Source organism: Camelus bactrianus, chromosome 17 (genome assembly GCF_048773025.1).
Source record: "Camelus bactrianus isolate YW-2024 breed Bactrian camel chromosome 17, ASM4877302v1, whole genome shotgun sequence".
Taxonomy (NCBI): domain Eukaryota; kingdom Metazoa; phylum Chordata; class Mammalia; order Artiodactyla; family Camelidae; genus Camelus; species Camelus bactrianus.
The window spans coordinates 51,375,959-51,396,678 of record NC_133555.1 but is presented as its reverse complement, the minus strand read 5'-3'; the positions used below and the strand labels follow the sequence as shown (position 1 = coordinate 51,396,678).

Sequence of the window (20,720 nt, the reverse complement as noted above, 5' to 3'; positions counted from 1 at the left end):
ATTTTACCTTCAGAGAGGACTTATCTGACCACAGTATTTAAAATAGGATGCACATATTTCCTATTCAATCATTTTCTCTCCTAATATGCTTTATGTTTCTTTGTGGCAATTATTAGTACCTGGCAGTACATAATATATTTATTTACTGACTGGTTTATTGTCTATCTTTCTTACTAGACCTATATTCATGGAACCACAAATGACAGGTTTAACCAGTAACTTTCAAACCACCTTTAAATGAATGCTTTTATAAGGTGAGAATTAAAGAGGGTTCCACAGGTTTCCTAGAGGAGAAAAGACAAAGGATTCAGGTTGAACTAGGTTATTAAGAACCTGGGAGTTAATGGTTATTTATTTTATACATAGTAGTGTGTATCTGTTAATCCCAAACTCCTCATCTAGCAAAAGACCAATCTGATTACTTTTTTAAAAACTTTTTTCTTTTTAAAGTTGGGTTGTTTGAGATCTCTTTTCTTTGTTCTTTTTCTTTAAAAATTTTTTTCTTATTATTGTTTTACATTGAGGTACTGGGAACTGAAACCGGCACGTACTCTACCCCTTGAACTATACCCTCCCCTCCAAAGCCGATTACTTTTATACTTTGACAATACCATATTGAATTAAGATTTTTTATTCCATTATTCCTTCAGAGAGTTTATAACTGAGGGAGAGTCAGAGGAAGCCCTGGGCCATCCCTTCCTTCTCAGCGGGTCACTACACAGCAGCGGAGCTTGGCTGTCGCCGGCCCAGCTCACCTTTCTGCTCTGAGGGACGACTCAGACCACTTCTCTAAACAGAGGCGTGTTAGAAGCAGCAGAAAGCCAACTAGTGAGCAACAATGACAAGCCTGACCCACCTGCAGTTGGACATCATCTGCTCTGAAACGAACCTCTTAAAAATCTCTTCTTCCCATTAGTGGATGGTTTTCAGAAATGTTCCCAAGGAGATGAATCTGGCTCTTTATTTTTCTGGGTTTCTTGGGCCTTCTATGACTTTAACTACAGGCTTGATTTTCTGCAGAACGTCTGCAGGGAAGCCAGGCAGAACACGTGAACAGACCCTGCAGGCCACGGCTGAGGCCTCCGGTCAAAGCATCCTTGTTGTGCAGAGTCTATGGTCATGGGACCATTTTCATTACTGCTGCAATTAGTTCTCATCCAAGTGTCCCACAGAGAATGAGGTTTCTAGATAGAAGTTGGTCAGATGCAGGTGAACGGTGGGGATTTGGGATGCAGATGGCAGACAGACTGGAAGGAGAGATGGGAAATGTTTCTTCAGGCTTCAATTTGGAACATTTCCGGGCTTCACATGGACATTAAACTTGGTCAGGCTGAAGCGCCATTTCCTCTGAGACAGGGTGATGTACACGTATCTCTCTGACTTCTACAGAGTATGTTGAATCTGGACGTGGAAGCCCAGGGGACGGAGAGCTTCAAGTGACACCTACATTCCAGGATGCCTATGATCTAGGGCTCACAAAGAGGAAAAGAATGCACATACTTTGCCTGTGTAGTTCTATGTGAAATTATTTGGACCCTTGCCGGATGGTGTAAGATCAGAGATCATGTAGTCTTTCTTACGTCGCAAAGACGACAGTTCTTCTTGATGATTCAGCAGACTGTTTCCGATGGCCCGGGGTCTGTGCCAGACATTAGCTGTCTAGACAAACACCACACAGCCCCCCATCCCTCAAGGAGATCACAGTGTGTCGTGGAAGAGACAAATTTAAATAGGTTTTCAAAACAATGTGGTAAGAGTCACTTGGCATCATGTATACTGTATGTTCAGAGGGGCCCTTGCACTGCCTGGGGCAGGGTTCTAGAAGGTAGGGAAGGTGTCAGAAAGGAAATGCCTCCTGCACTGACATCTGAAGGATGCCAGCAAATCTCTAGACCAGGAGAGTGCGAGGTGGGGACGGGATTCTCAGCAGCTTGCGTGTCTCGTGCAGACGCCTGGTCATGTCTAAGAGCACTTTGCACTTAGGGAAGGAAGGTCAGTGAGGCTAGAGGCTGTGGGGAACTAACGGAAGCTGAGGCTGAAAAAAAGCAGCAACTAGGTGATGAGAAGGTGTAATTTTAAATCAGGGAGCGTGGACTTCCTCACATACGCAGTGTGGAATTCTTTGGGGTTTTAAGGAGGAGAGTGACAAATGTTAGTCATTAAAAGTGAGCAAAGTGGATTGTTCACTCTAAAGAACAGAACTGGGGAGACTAGCAAGGGGTGTGAATTAATGCAGTGGGGAGCGAGGAGCAGGGTCTTAGTTTGGGGACATTAAGGAATAGAATTGTAGTACTGACGGGGGTGAGGGAGTGGAAAAGTAAAGGAAAACTCCCAGATGTATGGCACGGAATACAGATGGGATAGTGATGCCATTGTTTGAAGAAGTAAACCTAGTTCTGAGCGAGTGTAAATTCAAACATACAGAGCTTGAGATTTTTATGGGCTAATCAAGTGGGAATATCTACTTGTCAATTATAAGTGTATTTCTGGGACTAAACTGAGATGTCCATGCTGGAAAAGATTTGACAGTTAATCAGTGGACAGAGAGCGGTTGAAGCCACGGGAATAAATGCCACCCACTGACAGTTTATCAAAGGAAAGGGAAGGAAGGCACTTCTGGTTCAAAAAATATGGCAGACCAGAAACTTGAAGACCCACTCACTGAAGACACATAAAAACGGAGGACACAATGCCGCCAATCTTTTCTTTTTAAAAACAACTTTATTGTGGTGATTCCTGTTCAGTAAATTACACATATTTCACATGTACTATTTGATGAATTTGATAGATGTCTACACCCAGAAACCCATCACCACAATCAAGATAGCTAACATTTCCATCACTCCCAAAGAGGGGCAATTTTCGAATTCCCAAATTTATCCCTTCCCATCCCCTTCTCTCCCTGGTAACTAAAAGTTTGTTTCCCAATGTCTGTGGGTCTGTTTCTCTTTTGTAGTTAAGTTCATGTGCGTCTTTTTTTAGATTCCACATATAAGTGATATCGTATGGCATTTTTCTTTTTCTGGCTTACTTCACTCAGAATGACTACCTCCAAGTCCATCCATGCTGCTGCAAATGGCATCATTTTGTTCTTTTTAATAGCCGAGTGGTATTCCAGTGTATAAATATAGCACTACTTCTTTATCCAGTCACCTGTCGATGGACATTTGCATTGTTTCCATGTCCTGGCTATTATAAATAGTGCTGCTGTGAACATTGACGTGCATGTGTCTTTTCGAATTAAGAGTTCTCCTGATATATGCCCGGGAGTGGGAAGGCTGGATCATAAGTTTATTTTTAGTTTTTTAAGAAACCTCCATACTGTCTTCTCTAGTGGCAATGCAGCCCTTCCTATTGAAGCAGAGCCATGCTCAGAAAGTAATGGGTATTTCTAGGGGCCAAACGTGAAGTGCAGTGAGTTTGGCCTGTTCAAGAATCAGAAAGCAGTCTGGCAGGGCTGGAGGAGAGAGACCGGGGGAGTGTGGTACAGGCAGCATTCAGAGGTTCCAGGACCCCCCAGATGCCAACATCCATGGATGCTGAAGCCTCTTATATAAAATGGCATAGGACTTGCATGGAACTTACATGCATCCTCCTGTGTACTTTAAATCATCTCTAGATTACTCATGGTATCTAAGGCAATGTGAATGCTATATAAGTAGTTACTGGTGTGTGGCAAATTCAAGTGTTATTTTTTGGAACTTTCTGCTTTTCCCCGAATATTTTCAATCCACAGTTGGTTGAATCTGTTGGATAGGGAGCCCCTAGATATGGACAGTGGACTGTATTCTCAGTCTAATCTAAAACAGACTACACAAAGAAAAGCAAACCAAACCCAAATCAGCTGTTTTAATTAACAGAATTTAGAGCCCTGGTTCAGTGACACAGGGCTAAGAGCTGACTGTTACAGCAAACAGCGTTCACCTACAGGAGCACATTCTGGAGCGATCTATCACCTCAGGTCTGAGCTTCTCAGTTTCTTCTCTTGCTTCCTTAAGCTGAACTGCATCGTTACCCAGAAGCTCATGATTTTCAGCACACTACTGTAATCTTTTCTGCAGATGACTCATTTCTTATGTGTTTCTTCTAAAATTTTTATTTCATATAATTTTTCACCTATAAGATAAAGTAACTCAATAACCCAAATGTAATTTTTCAAAATATGGAAATAACTAAATAAAAATATTCCACATGAAAACCAATGCCTATCTAATGAAAACATTATGAAAAAATAACAGGCAAAAAAAAAAAAATGCAACGTTGTGTCAAGTCTAGTGTGTTAGTAAAACAAGGCTGTGTTCACAGTCACAATTCTCAAAGTTTCTATGATTTTATTTAACACAACAAACACATGATGGGAGCAATGATTACTGTTCTATTTTACAGACGAGGAAAGTACATTTCTTACAAACAGGTTAGAGGACTTTGTACGTATCTTACAATGAAGATCATAAAATCACAGAGAAAACATCCTTCCTCTGGCACAAGGGCTCGTCCTATTGACCTTTCTGGCCCTGTGTCCTGCCCGCCAGCGGCCCAGGTGCGCTCAATGACACGCCCACGAGACACAGCTGCGCGGCCTCCCGCCTCCCCTCCTGAAGCCCTCCACCTGCCAGGACCCAGCTCAGACGCTTCTCCTCCCTGAAATCCTTGCTGGAACCTTCCTGTTTATTTCTATTTTTTTTTTTTAATATTATACTTTTCTGCATCCTTGGCTTACTCCTCCTTTGTTTCCCCCAGTGGGGAACACCGTATTCACCCTCGTGTCTTCTACAAACACAGCATGGTGTTGTCTGTTCATCTGTCAAGCACTTGAGAGCTTACGTTTCAGGCCCAGGGATAAAAAGGGAGACCGGCCCTGGGAGGTCGCGATCTGGCTGGGAGGACTGCGAACAGCTGCGCACACAGTGTTTCAAATTCAAAATAATCTTTGAATTTCTTCAATCTTGCAATTATTGCTGCTGAAACCAATCAAATACAAATACCTCTTAATAACTAATTTTTAAAAGTTTCTAAAATTACAATATACTTCTAGGAATAGAATTTTGCTTACGTTATACAATTGCTATTACTTGAACTCAAGTTCAGCACAGTTACAAGTATAAAGTAACCATCCCAGCTCGGCATGTTCCCTGCGGTGCACGCACCTGCTCTCTGGCTTGGTCTCTTTCTTCATTTTTCCAAGTCTGCTTCAAGAGCTTGCTGGTCTTGCTTCAGTCTTTTGAGGTCTTCCAATAAACAGGCTTTCTTTCTTGATACTCCTAGAAATATAAAAGCAAATTATTCCTAACCACAACAGATTGTGCTATAGGCTCCCTTTTACCCCATTCATCCTGTTCTGCTGCTGATTATCCTCCCTAAATTTTAGCTCTGATTTTACCCCGCCCCCTCCAAATGATATCGAGCGTCTCAGAGCTTCTCAGAGCTTCTCAGAGCTTCCCCGAGCCCACTGGAGCCCACCGGAGCCAGCTCTGAGCATGTAGCTCAGCACAGCTTTAGGGCCCTTCCCACCGCCACTCTCACTGCTCCCGGATGATGACGACCCCCTAACTAGCCCTCCTCTTCCCCTCTGGGCACCTGTGGTCTGTCCTCCACACAGGAAGAGGTGAATTGTTTTGAAGAGTCCACTAATATCACTCCTCCATCTGAAACTCTCTGGTGGCTCCCCTCTCTTAAGGTAAATCCAAAGTCCTTCTTACCATGGCCTTCAGTGTCGCACGACCCAGTGTTGCCCGCTCCTCTGACGCACCATCTTCCCCCTCCTGCTCCACTCGGGCTGCAGAGACCCCCTGGCTGGCTGGGAACACGCCCAGCACACTCCTACCCCAGGGTGTTTGCACTGACTGCTTCCCCTTACTGCAGCTCTGCCCCCCGGAGCCAGGTGTCTCGCCCGTGTACTGGCTCAGGACTTCTGCTCAGGTGCGGCCCCAGGAAGGCCTTCCATGATCTCTCTTTCTAAAATGGCAGCCCCCATCCTGGCCCCCAGGTGTGCTGCTTTATTTTCTTCTCAAAACACTCATCTGCACCTGACACAGTATATATTTACTTGAAAGCAGAACTTGATTTTGCTCACCCTTGTATCACACACACACACAAAGCTTGGCCCATCAAGGAAAAAAAGTGAAAATCTCAATGTGCCCAACATTCCACACACCTCTCAGTACCCTCATTCCTCTGCTTCACAGAGACACACTTATACTTCAAGACTGAGTTCAAGTGAGGCTCTTTCTGATCCCCCCTCCCACATCCCCACGAACCTTCCATGTCCCTCCAGCACAGCGCTCAGGGCTTTGTTTCCCATGACCCTGACCTGTGTGCAAGCCTTTTCTCTTTAACAAGCTGCAAGCTCTGTGGGGACCTAGACTGATGTCACCACCTTGTTACCTGACGGCACTAAGCAGAGGGCAGGTGCTCAGTAAATGAACATGGGACTCAACTCAGAACTGCTGAAGGAACTCTCAGATTCATGGCAGGACACTTGGTACAGTTCAGTTTCAAAATAAAAACTGTCAGAAGTTTGGTATCACACTACGTTAAAATCCAGTCTTACCAAGAAAATAAGTCCATCCATAAAGCCCTGTATAATCATGGGTTTTGGCTGCATCATTTAATTGCTGAATCTTCCATGTGACCTTCTGTGTATGTCATTTCAGTAGAGCCCTGAGGTTCTTCAAGATTTTACTGTGGAGACACACTCAGGGGCCTCTGGCTGCCTCTCTGACCTTATTGTCCACCACTCTGGTCCTTACTCATTTCAGTACAAAACATTCAGTTCTTAAAAATTAAAAACTAATGCACAGTGGAACTCTGTGTCACTGAAGATAAAAAGTTTACTTTCTCTAAAGAGTAAAATAGTAAATGAGGGGTATACTTTAAGGGAAATGTTTATGTGGAATCTAAAAGAACAGAAACCCTAAGAGTATTGGTTTATTAGGAATATAAAAATACTTCCTGCCAATTCTCAGATAAAAAACAAATCAATGTCCCAGAAAGATTTGCAGCATTTTTCCTGTGGGGTCTGTGCCCCCTGTCATATCATTCTAGACTCCTTTCTGAGAAACAAAAATTGCCCAGTCATACATGCGGAAATTAACCAACCAACCAAATACAGTCTACTACCTGAACCTTAGAATCAATTCTTCTGTTTTTCCAGAGACATTGTAAAAGGAGTTTAGGACTCCATATGTGATCATCTAACCCAAATGTACTAAAGAAATCATTTATTTCATTATGAAAAGTATTTAGAGCTTCAGTTTTGGACCCTGGAATAGATCTTCTCTTTTAAAAACCAGGCAATATAAGATGTGAAATTTTGAAAGACTTTACTGAAGCATTTGGAAAGAAAGCAGAGGTAAATCTTCATGCATCAGAACTGGGCAGATCATTAGCCTTGGCCTGGGGAAAGGAACTCCCTTCCACCCCCCCCCCCCATTTTATACAAAAGTGCCCTCACTTGCCAACCTGTGTCCTTTCTAGCTTTGTCTGTACGATGTGTGTCTTTTTCTATTTTGCATGAAAGATCAGTGTGAGCTACCAGCAGCCCTTCCTCTTATGCCCTAATTTATCTTACAAAAAAATGGAAGAAGTATGTGAAAAAATGTAACACACATGACATTCACAGCCAAAGAAGTTTCTTCTGACAGCAGTCCTATTTGAATGTCTAGGTGAAATAATCAGTCACTTCCTAAAAGACAGGACCCTAGCTTGCCCATGGCTGTCGGTTCAGCTTCTTCACTTAACATGTTAAAGGTGGATGTAGTAACATCTAAAGCCCTTACAGTGTGGAGCATGATTCCTAAGTAGGTGCTGGTGCTCTGCCAGCTGCCACAGGGAGTGCTGGTTCTCACCACTCACAGGCTCCCTGTCTCTGGAGAAATGCCCTTGCCAAATGGCAGCCCCTGCCCCTGGTCCAGAGGATAGCACCACCCACTTCCTGGGGCACACTTCAGCCAGAGACTGACTGGCTGGGGGCGCAAATGGCTTTTCCCCACTTGCCTCAGTTGGGGACCAACTCTGGTGTGCAGTCTGTTCTCCTGAGCTTCCTGATAAGAGAAGAATGACACCAGCCTCTGGCTGGGACCATGGTGTCACTCACCCTCCCTCCCCCTGCCCAACCCCACCTTGCTTCTCCCACTCCCCTTCTCCTGAGAGTTATCCTGCAGGAAGTCACCTCCACAAGGACCCCCAGCTCAGGCTCTAATTATTCGGAACCCGACCTAAGACAGTAAATGATACTGTATATTTATTTTACTATTATTACTAAAAGCATCATTACTGAGATGCATTACATGTGTCCCAGGCTTAATGATTGATCAAGAGGGCTGTTCAATTTCCTTAAACTGATGTCAAATTCAAATATGAATATGCTGAAAATACTGAAGTGTGTACTAATCATCTAATGCCGAAAGAAAATCCACTGAAAACTAAAATTATGAAAGTTACAAAACTGAAAATCTGTATAACTTTTTAAATTTCTAAGTGTAACTAAATGTATTATTAATATAACAATTAGATGAATCAATTTAATTTTAAGTATTTAAAAAGGACTTACTTTAAGGAAACTAATTGGCTGAATAAGCTCTGGTTTTCCTTGAACATTCGCTTCTCATTTTTGTTTTGTTCTTGGAGATCTTTCACTTGATTACACAATTTTTCATTTTCCTTTTTATAAATAGAAAGTTACATTTTAGTTAAGTTACATTTTAGTTAAGTCAGCAGGACCTATATAACTTTAGCATATGTGCTCATGAAAGATACATCCTTTAAATGTTTTTAGCCTTTAAATTTCTTGTTTTTGAGTAAGACTTAAAATCTTTTACAAACTGATTCAATTTTCTCAGAAGACAATTTGCTAGCTGAAAACAATTCTTTCCAAAATGCTCAAAACACTTAGTAAACAAAAAAGTTGCAGAACTTTCCAAAGCCAACGAGCCTGTCAGTATATTTTACTGCATTTCACAGGGGTAAGTGGGTGAGTGACTGCAAGAAAAACCACGTCCCGATTTTGCACACCAGGGATGGAAAGGCCAGGGTGGCTGTTTGTGTGATAGAAAAGAACAAACCCGACTCCATATTAGATCTGTTCCTTTCACTTTAACCCTGCACCCTGTTTTCTAGGCTCAGTCTTGCCAACTCTGTACCTTTTGTGAAACAATGTTGCCAATAGCCTGAAATGTACAGGAGAGCCTATTCTCAAGGCTCTGAGCTTTAAGTGTATTAATACATTTCCATTCATATAAAGATAACAAGTTGCAGAATATAAAATAACATTTATTTTGCTGTAGGTTTACAGGGGCACCATGATCTGACCAACGTGGACAGCTGCAAGAACACAGGATTCCAAGAACAAAGAATTCCTATGCCAAGAAATTTGCAACAACCAAGCAAGTAGGAAGGAGCCTGAATTCTGACTTGGGGAAGGTGGTTCTCCAGGACTTTAGCCTGCCATCTTCTTGGTCTGCCGGCTTTCTGAATGGCTTTCTAAATAAAGAAGCTACTCCTTGCCCCAAGACACTGTCTCCTAATTTACTGGCCTGCTGTGTGGTGAGCAGAATTAGTTTGGACTTGGTGACATTTGTATCTTCTTTTTTTCTGTTTTTGGCCCATCTTTCTAGCGTGAGGAAACTGGATGGAGCCACATTGTGTAGTCAGGATTGTTCTGGAACTCTCTGTAAGCAAGGAGGTAGAGACTAGGTGTTTCTGGAAGATCAGGATGAGGCAAAGCAAAGCCTAGACCCAGCTCAGCACCTGGCTTGAGCTAAAATGGGACTCAGACAGTGAGATCAGTGGCAATCTGTGCTTAGTTGCTCTGGCTTATTAACCTCTTTAAAACTAAGAATCTGATGAAAACCAAGGACCTTCGGAAATCTAATGAAACTCTGAACTGTCTCACCATGCCTGGCCTAATGCCTGGCAGATAGTCTGTGCTTAATTATCTGCAGAATTCTTGAAACCCAGAAACATACGTACATATGTTAACATACAAATCTTGTGTTCTTGTGTGTGTGAGGGGTGGCTGGCATACTTATGGGTCTGTTCCTTAAAGGGCATGCTCTGAGCAGCAATCGCAGAATGGCAGGCAGAGGATCTGGATGGCTGTCACTAACTCTAGGGCTGTGTGTCCTGCAAAATCAATACCATTTCATTTGCAGTAAATGCTGTCATCTTTGATGCAGTAACACTTTCTCAGGATGTCCCTGGAGTGAAAATGCTTCTTATTGGCAGGCTCAAGGCTTAGGCTACTATTGTCAAGGGAGAAAATGGTAGTGAGATGGAAAGGGGAGGAAATTAAAAAAGAGGGGTGAGTGGTGGGGAGTAAATGAAGGTGAGGTCTCATGCTGGAGATCACAAAACTTGTTCTGCCAGCCTGTCAGGTCAGCGTCACCAAGATGCCATCACACAGAATAAATGTCTGACTTCTACAGGACAAATACACTTTCTCCCACTTTTAAGTCAAATTTTTTCAATCTCAGGACATTGGCAATTGATTTCAGATTCATATTTCTGAACATAATTCCAAAGATAGCCAATATTATCTATTGAAAAACATTACAGAAAATGAAAGAAAAAATAAGACAGTTTCTAAGGAAACACGGCTATAAAATTAATTACAGGAAATATGCTTTAACTGGTTACTGTGTGGAGAGCACTCAGGTTGGTCTGCACTGTCTTTTATTTTTATGACTTAAATATATATACTTCCTAATGTGGCTTTAATGTCACACAAGTGGCTTTTAAGTGTAAAGCAAGAGAAAACGTGGGTAGCCAAGAAAAGCCCACCCAGGTCTCTGTTCTCTGAGCCTGTGGAAGGCTGTGTCGGCCCAGCCAGGCCCTGACAGGTAGGTTTAGCAGAAGCTGTGACAAAGGCCCCATGTCCCTCAGGGAGAGCCAGGGTGTAGGACCTGCACCTTCAGAAGCCTGGTTTCCCACAGGGGCATGGGCCCATCTAAGCCCCTGGCTCACTACACCAGTGAAAACCCCCTTAATCCATATCCTTTTAACTCTGACTAGGGAAGGGTGGCTCCCCAGGCAGGAAGTGTGGAGGCAGAATCAGCCTGCCTTTGCTGCAGAGCTCTGGGAGATGAGTGCTGTCTTATCTTAATTTCACAACCATTTTTATGAGACAGGTACTGTCAGTCTCATTCCCATTTCACAGATGGGAAAACTGACACAGAGGGGGGATGTGATTTGCCTAAGGCTGCACAGCAGGTGGTGAAGCAAAGCCTAAAGCCAGATTTTTTTGAATCCAGAACCTATGCTGTTAACCACTTTAATTCTGCCCATGACAAATGTCCATACCAGTCAATTGATTATTTCCTCATACTGCCAGAATTCCCATTACATGTTAAATGGACACAAATATTTTTAAATGCCTTATTTTTAAAACCAAAGATCTCATAGCAACTCATTATGAGCTGAAGAACCATACCTGTTGACATCCCTGAAAAAGTGTCTCTTGTTCCTATTTGTTTTTGGAATTGCTTCAATTTTTCTTCAGTGACAGGAGCCAATGTTCCCTCAAGATGCAACCACGTGTGATTTTTGTTTGATTCTTCAAAGCTACTTCATTGAGAAAACACAGTAATTGTTTTATTTGGAAAAGGAAATGATGAAGTGAGGAAGAATAAAAGAAAACACAATATGCAGAGACCTTAACCTGTCTTACAACTGAGACAGGAAGGGGGCAGGGCACAGCCATTCAAGGAATGCTACAGCAATTAACATCAAAATTGTGCAAGATTCAACCCCCAGGAGGCCTTGAGGCTCAGGATGATGACAGATTTAACTTCTAGTAGATCTTGAGCTTCATTATAAGCACATTGTAATATATTAACATGGTGAATAACACACCCACAGGCACCACGGCAGTCCCAAGGCTAGCCACAAAAGGTCAAAGAGTGGAAAATAGCCAGCTTCCTGGGAATCCCAGCCCTTTCCCCTTACACTGGTCCTTCCACTTATTAGCATATGAAGCCACCAAGCCCATAAAAACCAGCAACACAGCGCCTCATGGCCCCTTTCTCTCTCTTCCTCTTCTGAGATGGAATTCTGTCCATGGAATGTGTACCTAAATTTAATCTGAGCACCCAACCCCCACACCTTGTGGCTTTTCTCTTGCCTTTCAATGTATCTCTCTGAATAAATCTACCTTTACTCAACTGTGGCTTGCTCTTGAATCCTTTACTGCATGAAGCCAAGGACCCACACTTCAAGGGGCATGTCCCAGGGGCTCAACTGAGACCTGAGACACAGCCCTTCTCATGCCCCTGTGAACAAAAATACTGTAATGTGAATGAAAATACTGCAACCATTTCAGTAAACAAAATGCTGAAACTAAGTCATCAGCGGCTGCCGCCTCTCCCCAATGAGGACAGGTCTGCAGCACAGCCTCTGCAGCCACTCACAATGGTGCACCCTGAGTGGACTCAGAATAAGAAAGGACAGGATACTGGCCCTAGATATCTAGGTGCTCGTCAAAGGAATGGATTCGGTGGGCCCAAATGTTTGCTTCCTCCCATACATAGAAAAGCACTAAATTCTTTAACTTGAGATGCCTGGTTTTCTTTAGATAACAAGCAATCTTTTATTGTTCCAACTACCTGGTCTTTGTTGTAAAGCTCCTCTATATCCTAGCTCCTCCCCTGCCTCTCTGGAGCAGTCCCTCAGAGCCATCTGAGAGGCTGTCATCCCGGCTCGAGTCCTCCCACCAAATAAAACATAACTTTTAACTTTTAGGCTGCACACTTATTTCAGTCGACACCTTCAAGGAAGACAGAATTTCAGAATGATAGCTGTAGAAGGGCTAAGTTCAGAGATAATTCCAACATCAGAACCATCAACACAAAACATCCTGTAATGAATTAACTGTCGCTGGTGTTAAGCTTATTCCAGTGTGGTTGTGATGCAGGAAAACAGATGTGGGTGTCAACTGAAATAAGTGTGCAGCCTAAAAGTTAAGAGTTATGTTTTATTTCGCGGGAGGACTCGAGCCGGGATGACAGCCTCTCAGATGGCTCTGAGGGACTGCTCCAGAGTGGCAGGGGAGGAGCTAGGATATATAGGAGCTTTACAACAAAGGCCAGGTAGTTGGAACAATAAAAGATTACTTGTTATCTAAAGAAAACCAGGCATCTCAAGTTAAAGAATTTAGTGCTTTTCTATGTATGGGAGGAAGCAAACATTTGGGCTCACCTAATCCATTCCTTTGACAAGTACCTAGCTATCTAGGGCCAGTATCCTGTCCTTTCTTATTCTGAGTCCACTCAGGGTGCACCATTGTGAGTGGCTGCAGAGACTGTGCTGCAGACCTGTCCTCACTGGGAGAGGCGGCAGCCGCTGATGACTTAGTTTCAGCATTCTGTTTACTGAAGTGGTTGCAGTATTTTCACTCACATTGCAGTATTTTCATTCACAATGCTCCCTCTTGGTCCTAAATTCGACCAATATTTTGGGAGACATTTCGTGAACAATTTTGTCCCACGGTGCTAGGATGGCTCATTCCTAGATGTTACGGAAATGACAGGCCAGCCAAGAAACAAGCACCACTCGGAGGGTTGGAGTACTCAGATTTATTACACCGGCGGGCTCAGAGGGGCTTCTGCTCCAAAGCTCTGAGCACCGCCAAGACGTGCGCATGAGGTTTTATAGGGTTAATTACAAGTATGGGGCTATTGGCCAATAAGGTTCAAACAACAAAAAGCAAGGAATCAGTACACTGGAGCTTATCAATTTGGAACAGATCACGTTACTGACACTTGTTGAGCTTGGATTTACGAGTTAGCTTGTTAGCCCAGTAAACTGACACTAAACTTCAGATTTACGAGTTAGCCCAGCAGAACTTATATCAGTAAACCAGCACTTATCACACTTAGATTTGTGACTTAGCTCGTTAGCCCATCTGGGCTTTTCCTTCACAAGATCAGGTGAAGAATCTGTTGACATGCCACTCAAAGTGCCAGTTTTGGATCAGGCCCTGTCGATATTAAAAGTTCTCTGGATCGCCTGTCTTACTAGTCTATTATGATCCAGGAGATGTTTACCCCTCATTGCTCATTCCCATACCTAGAATCACACTATTACAATTATTTTATGCAGGGTTATAAATTTTATCTATTTCCTCAAGATGTTTAGCCATCATCAATCTTGTTGGAGGCCTAGTTACACACTGGGAAATGGAGTAAACAACAATTTTATAAAATAGACAGGATATAAGTAATATAGCTAGTAATGTTAATAAAGTCACAAGTAAGGATTTAATAGTTGAGAAGTTACATTTCGGGGTTAAAATTTTGCTTGTGTTTCTGATTGAGCTTGAGTGATCTTATAAGGAAATTTATATTTATGGTCAGGTTCAGAGCAGGTATTATTAATTGGCCAGGTAAGGTCTCCCACCTTATAATGTCAATAGTGGCCTAAACAGACTATCATTCCTCTTTAGAATAAATTTTCTGAAGGCTATCTAGTTAGAGCTTTGGAGTAGGGAAACCCACCAAGGTAACACAGAAGTACGAGACATAGGTAATTTACCATAAACCTAACAATTGGAATAGTTCATAATTAAAGGTGTAAGCAAATATCAAAATAATTGGTATATACAGACCTGGTCCGGTGTCTTGGGTCAGCTCTCTACCTCAGATGTCATCTTCTTCTCATCCAGGCCTGGTAGATTTTTCTTCATTTGAGCATTGTTTTAAGGTGAGCAGTGCTCTATAGGCCAGTGCACTGCAGGGGCTCTTTCTGACTGGAAACTAATCCAAAAGTCAATTTCCTTTAGCTTTCACTGTGCATGGTCTAGTTAAGAGTACCTGGTAAACGGTCCTTTCATTCAGGTTGGAGACAGTTCTTTACGTCATGTCTATTCCAGTATGTATAATCCCCTGGCCGCAGGTCATGGGCATCGGATTTTTATCCAAGGAGATTACTTAGCTTCAGAAACAAACATACAGTGTGTCCTTTTAATAATTCAATTAAACTTTGCATCAATGTAACATAATAGCAAGGAATGATTTGGAAAGTATCTTAGTAAATATAGACCTCAACAACACTAGAATTTAATATCCACTAAAATATAATATTTTTCTCTCTAAAGTTCCCTCATTTTTATGAAATATAATCAAATCAAGATTAATTTGTTTACAAGTTAAGTCTAATTATTTGATCACATAGGCTCTAAATTGGCTGTGTTGGAACTTTTAATAAGGAGTCTCAGGCTAAAATGTAAATAAGGTTTCCTAAGACCAGGAAAGCCATGTCAAGGGGTTGTCACAGATTTTTGCCTTACAGATTTAGGTAAATTGTTTTCTCTTTAAGGTCCTTAAAATATCTTGAGATTCGTATATCTGTTAGGAGATGAACTTTTTAATTTATCTGATAGAGCCACTGGTGACCTAAAGAGTTTCCATTCTCTGGAGGGATCAGATAGAGAGAAAAGATAACTGTTCCAAGTCTGCTTACATAGGTATAATTCATCAAATTGTTATGAGTCATAACTAGCTTAAAGAGAAGAGTTTCTTTATGTCTGGGAAACAGATTAAAGCCAGTAATATTTCAGATAAAATAAAAAATTATAACCATATTCATCAGTTTACTCAGTCCCATGTAACTAATCCTTTTGTTAACAGTGTTATGAAATCAGAGTTTTCATTAGATCTTTAACATTTCTTACCCAGTTTAGTTCAGTGCTATAGTTTGAAATTGACTAGAAACCAGTAAATCTCCTTGAAAAGAAAGCATTTTGTAAAATCATCAGAATAAAACAATAACTGTCTATAAATGAGAAAAGATTTAAAGGCATGGTTAAACATGTTACACTGTAATCGATAAATAAACCTGGTCACAATAACCAGAATTATGACTGGCAACATTTTAGATATACCAGAATTTTAGGGAGTCCATATAAATTCTAGAATATCTATATTAATAATATTTTCTCATACAATATAACCTAGGAAGATTTATTATTCATTTGACAATACTTCTCATGTTATTTAACATACCAAATGAAACTTTCTACTTTAAAATCTCTCTTTGGGATGTTTCAGGGGCCCTCTGTAGCATCCCAAAGTTAACTGGAGATCAAAAGAACTTTAATCAGAAATTGATATTTGTGAAGCTTGTTAAAAGGTTTCAGAACACTTGGTCAGATAAAAGTATAGATCACTGTAAAGTAGCACTTATTCATTAACAAGTAAATATTTCAAAGGTAAAGGCAGAACAGATCACTTAGGGAGTATAAGTAGTTTACAATCTGTTACTGAAGGGAGATTAACATTTTAAGAAAACTTTGTCCATTTAACATAGAGAAAACCAAATCTAGTCTTTTACCAGGTTACTTATTCATTTACTTTGACCAAATTTACTCTAAACTTAGCCAATCCCGACCATGTACAAAACTCTTTCCTCAGGGTTCCTCTGCCACAAGCCTTCCACAACTTTCTATACTCATATTATTTTGTCTCTTATTTTCTCTTTCATTCAGAAGTAACCAGCTTCAGGACAAAGTCACTAATTTCCATTAACAAAATATAAGTCCATTCCTTATATATTCCTTTACACATTCACCTTATTTTCCTAGGATACTGAGATGTTTCCCTTAACAGTAGAGAATATATTTCAGGGTGGTGCCAAACATTTATTAATATTTTTAAACACCTTTAGTTTCTCTGTAAGAGGAAGTCAAATGTTGAGTAAGTGATATTTCAATCTTATTTTATCTGAAAATGGCATAGCTGTTTAATAAACTCCCATCATTTAACTTAATTTAGCACAAATCTAGAATTTAAAGATAACAAAGATTTAGAGATTATTTTAAGCATACATTTAAAATAATATTTTTAAAGAATTAACACAAAATGTCTCATCTCATTTGCATTTAACTTACTTAGAATTTTATCACACCACATTACTATTTTTTTTGACAAATCTGCAACAGATATAACAGGATCTTATTTGACTTTCATTAAACCTACGTACAGTAAAGATATTGTACTTAATATTGATGACTCTAAATAAGACTTTATTAATTAGAACAAACTTAAACTAAACAATACCAAACATTAACTTAATATTAAATATTTTCCAGTTCATGTGAACCTGAAAGTCAATTTGGTCAGTTTTTATTTTAAAAATACTTAATTAGTAAGCTCTTATTTTTACATCAATTAAGCAGAGCTCTTTGAATTTGTTTTTTTTTTTTAGCAGTAGAAATATCTCATATCTATAATGTGTACACAGACTTATAAACAGACAAAAGCTAGAGATCTCATAGCTTCACTTTAAAACTTACTTAGGAGTTAGGTATTACAATATAAATTTACTGCTTATAAATAACAGTTTGAGTAAGCTGAATTTGCTTGCTCAAATCACTAAGGCTTACTATTGATGAAAAAGACATTTAAGATTTCTTGACAAAGTCTGAAGGACCCGTCAGAGTTCTGAGTTCTAAAATGCCAAAATTTTCTTTGGCCTTAAGTTTTATCTTGTTGAGCTAATTAGGCTCAGTCCTAGGTCACTGTTTGCTGTATTTACATTTCTGATCTGCAAGACAAAGACACACGCGTCCAGTTCCCCAGAGAACTGCTCTGTCACGCAGGCCCAATTGTATCTCCTTAATTTGCTTTTCTGTATCAGTGAGAAGAGCTGTAAGCAAAGAATTCCATGTTTTAAAACTTTAAGGTTTACTTTATCATGTCTTCAAATGCTTCCAGAAGGCATTTAGTAAGATCTGTTTTCCTTGAGTTATAAGTTAGTTATAAGTTAAAACCAGGGTAAACCACTTTTTTTTTTTAGCCACTGAATATTAGTTTTTAGTTTTACTTTATATTGGATAGCTCAGGCAACATTATTGTTTTCCTTCAGTTTGTTTAATTAATATTTTCTGAGGGACAGGTATGTGTCTAGCCTTATAATACCAAGAAGGGGAAGCGTTTTTCCATTGAAACATCTATCCCACAACATAAATAAGCAAAAGAGGTTTATATAAAGCCCACTTAAATATACCAATTTTACAAAATTTTGTCTCAATTTTATTAACTCTTATACCTTTAATTTTAACATTCATTAGGTCTAATCAATATTTCTTATTTTTAGAAGGAGTGCCAGAAGCCTTTTTTTTTTTTTTTTCTTGTCCACTTTATCTAGTTTTATATAAAAGTCTCTGGGATCACCAAGTTTGAGCCAAAGGACTTAGGTCTTTGTAAATTTTCATTTGATTAATTGCTCTATTGCCCCAATCACTGATCAAGTATCTTAGTCTATATATATATTTTTCCAGCCCTATAAATATATACATTTTAAATTGGGGTAAATAAAGTGTTCTTGTTTGAACTTTAATGTTGGGGACCAGTAGGTGATCTCTTTGGCCTTTTTTTTTTTTTTTTTTTTTTAACTTTACATAGTGTAGTATCAAAACCTTGTACCTTGATCCAAAAATGTCCATTTTATTTATCCCTTCAAAATAACCATCTAAAATATTTATCCATTTGGGATAAGTCCCTTTTGACATTTTTACATTCCTTTTTTAAGTTATTCAACCTAATTAACATTAATTATTCTAATGTTTTTATTAGCATCTCTAAAACCATTAAGGGAAAGGGAAAAGACAAATGTAGATTTCAAAACTGGTCTTTTCCCTCTTTTAAACTAAGTTCTTAGCTATATTTTTCCACCTTTAAACTTGATTGATTTTAATAGGTACCAATAAAACCTCTGCTTATAATGAGAGCTCTCTTAACTTTCACCAATTTAGAAGTTTTTTCCAAATTAAAGGATCCATCATATGGCCATCAATTAATATATATATAGTGATTTTAAACCAATAAGATAAAGAGGATTTTCCACATGAGAGTGGGGGTGTTGCCTAAATAAAATTCAAAAGTTTACTTCCCAAAAGGTAAAGGCCTTTGTGGCCCAGGCTGATGCAACAAAGGTCAAAATGGCAAAATGCCTGAGAATTCGTACAAAGAACTGCCGAAAATCCCAATTTATATGCTTGGCCACCACATGCACACAATACTTGTACCCTTTGCATGGCAGCGTCATGGCAGCGACCAAGCCTTCCTTTAAATAAGAGGAAACACACACACACACACACACACACACACACACACACACACACCCCACCCAGACACACACACACACACACACACACACACACACACACACCCCACCCAGACACACACACACACACACACACACACACACACACACACACACACACACACACACACACACACACACACACACACACACACACACACACACACACACACACACACACACACACACACACACACACACACACACCACCCAGAGAAAGACAAAACATCTACATTTCAAGGACACAGGAAGAGAAATCCAAGTTCCCCCTAAAGGGGCTTTTGTTTTTATAAGGTCAGAATTCCAGAAAATGTTTTATCAGGCCTGGCTAGTTACTTTCAGAGTGAGATTGTTTTTTAAATTCCCAATTAAATTTGTAAGTTTTGTAAGTAAATAGACCTGGCTGGGTTATTAGTTGGAGGCTGGCAATCTGTCATTTCTTTTTCTTCTGTTTTGAAAGTTCTATTCCCCATTCTAAGGTCAGGTTGTCAGAATAAAATTGCTAGTAGGTTTTCCCACAGGGACACCTGCACGGCATGTCTTTGCCTCTACCGCTCCTGCAAGTTTCTCTGTCACCCGAGAAAGCTGTTACCAGCCAGGAGGAGGGTCCCATTTCTGGAGTTGAAAGGTTTCTTATAAGAGTTTTACTTTTACCCTGACAAATTTAATGGAGGTAGCCAAATTGAGGAAAGCTTTAGACCAGCCTCTTACCTAACCACTCAGTCCAGGCCCCAGTATCTATCAACTGGGACCCACTCAGGACTTCTCCACTGAGTGGGTATTTGCCAGTATCTTTCAACCAGGCCCCACCCAGCATGTCTCCACCTGGGTGGGTATTTCCCCCCAGTATGTTTCAACTGGAGGGCCAGTTACCTGGATACACCGCCAAATAAAACTCAGGATCATCAACCAACATGGGAGATCCGAGAACCAGGAGAGACTCACCCAAGTTCATCTGGACTCCCCGAGGAGGCCGATGGGCACAAAGGGCCACTGCTTGTACCAAGGCTCCAGTTACTCGGAGAGTTCAGGTGGAGAGAAGTCTGCTCTGGGTCCCTTCGTGGTCACCAAATCTGTTGACTGAAATAAATGCACAGCCTAAAAGTTAAAAGTTATGTTTTATATTGGCGGGAGGACTCGAGCTGGGGTGACAGTCTCTCAGATCACTCTGAGGGACTGCTCCGAAGAGGTAGGGGAGGAGCTAGGATATATAGGAGCTTTACAATAAAGACCAGGTAGTTGGAACAATAAAAGATTACTTGTTATCTAAAGAAAACTAGGCATCTCAAGTTAAAGAATTTAGTGCTTTTCTATGTATGGGAGGAAGCAAACATTTGGGCTCACCAAATCCATTCCTTTGACAAGCACCAAGCTATCTAGGGCCAGTATCCTGTCCTTTCTTATTCTGAGTCTGCTCAGAGGGCACCACTGTGAGTGGCTGCAGAGCTGGGCTGCAGGCCCGTCCCCACTGGGGGGTGGTGGCAGCCACTGATGACCTGGTTTCAGCATTCTTTGTTTACTGATATGGTTGCAGTAATTTCATTCACACTGTAGTATTTTCGTTCACAAAAGTCACCATGAACTAAGGTATTTATTTTCAAAAAGGACTGCTAACAAGAGAACTA

At 40.6% G+C, this 20,720-nt stretch overlaps 1 long non-coding RNA gene across 6 annotated transcripts in view; it reads right to left on the bottom strand.

The window, feature by feature from the left end:
- Positions 1–3,834: 3,834 nt before the first annotated feature.
- Positions 3,835–20,720, bottom strand: part of LOC105071225 (uncharacterized) — a 62,116-nt gene continuing 45,230 nt past the window's right edge. For 4 of the 6 annotated variants that reach the window (XR_012500141.1, XR_012500142.1, XR_012500145.1 and 1 more), the window contains 6 exons: positions 20,041–20,175; positions 14,600–14,925; positions 11,429–11,559; positions 8,552–8,661; positions 5,148–5,261; positions 3,835–4,961 (listed from right to left, as the gene is read on the bottom strand). This is a non-coding gene — a long non-coding RNA (uncharacterized LOC105071225). Of the gene's footprint in view, positions 4,962–5,147; positions 5,262–8,551; positions 8,662–11,428; positions 11,563–14,599; positions 14,926–20,040; positions 20,176–20,720 lie in introns of all 6 variants that reach the window. The other 2 variants (XR_006725807.2, XR_012500144.1) reach the window with 2 other exon arrangements.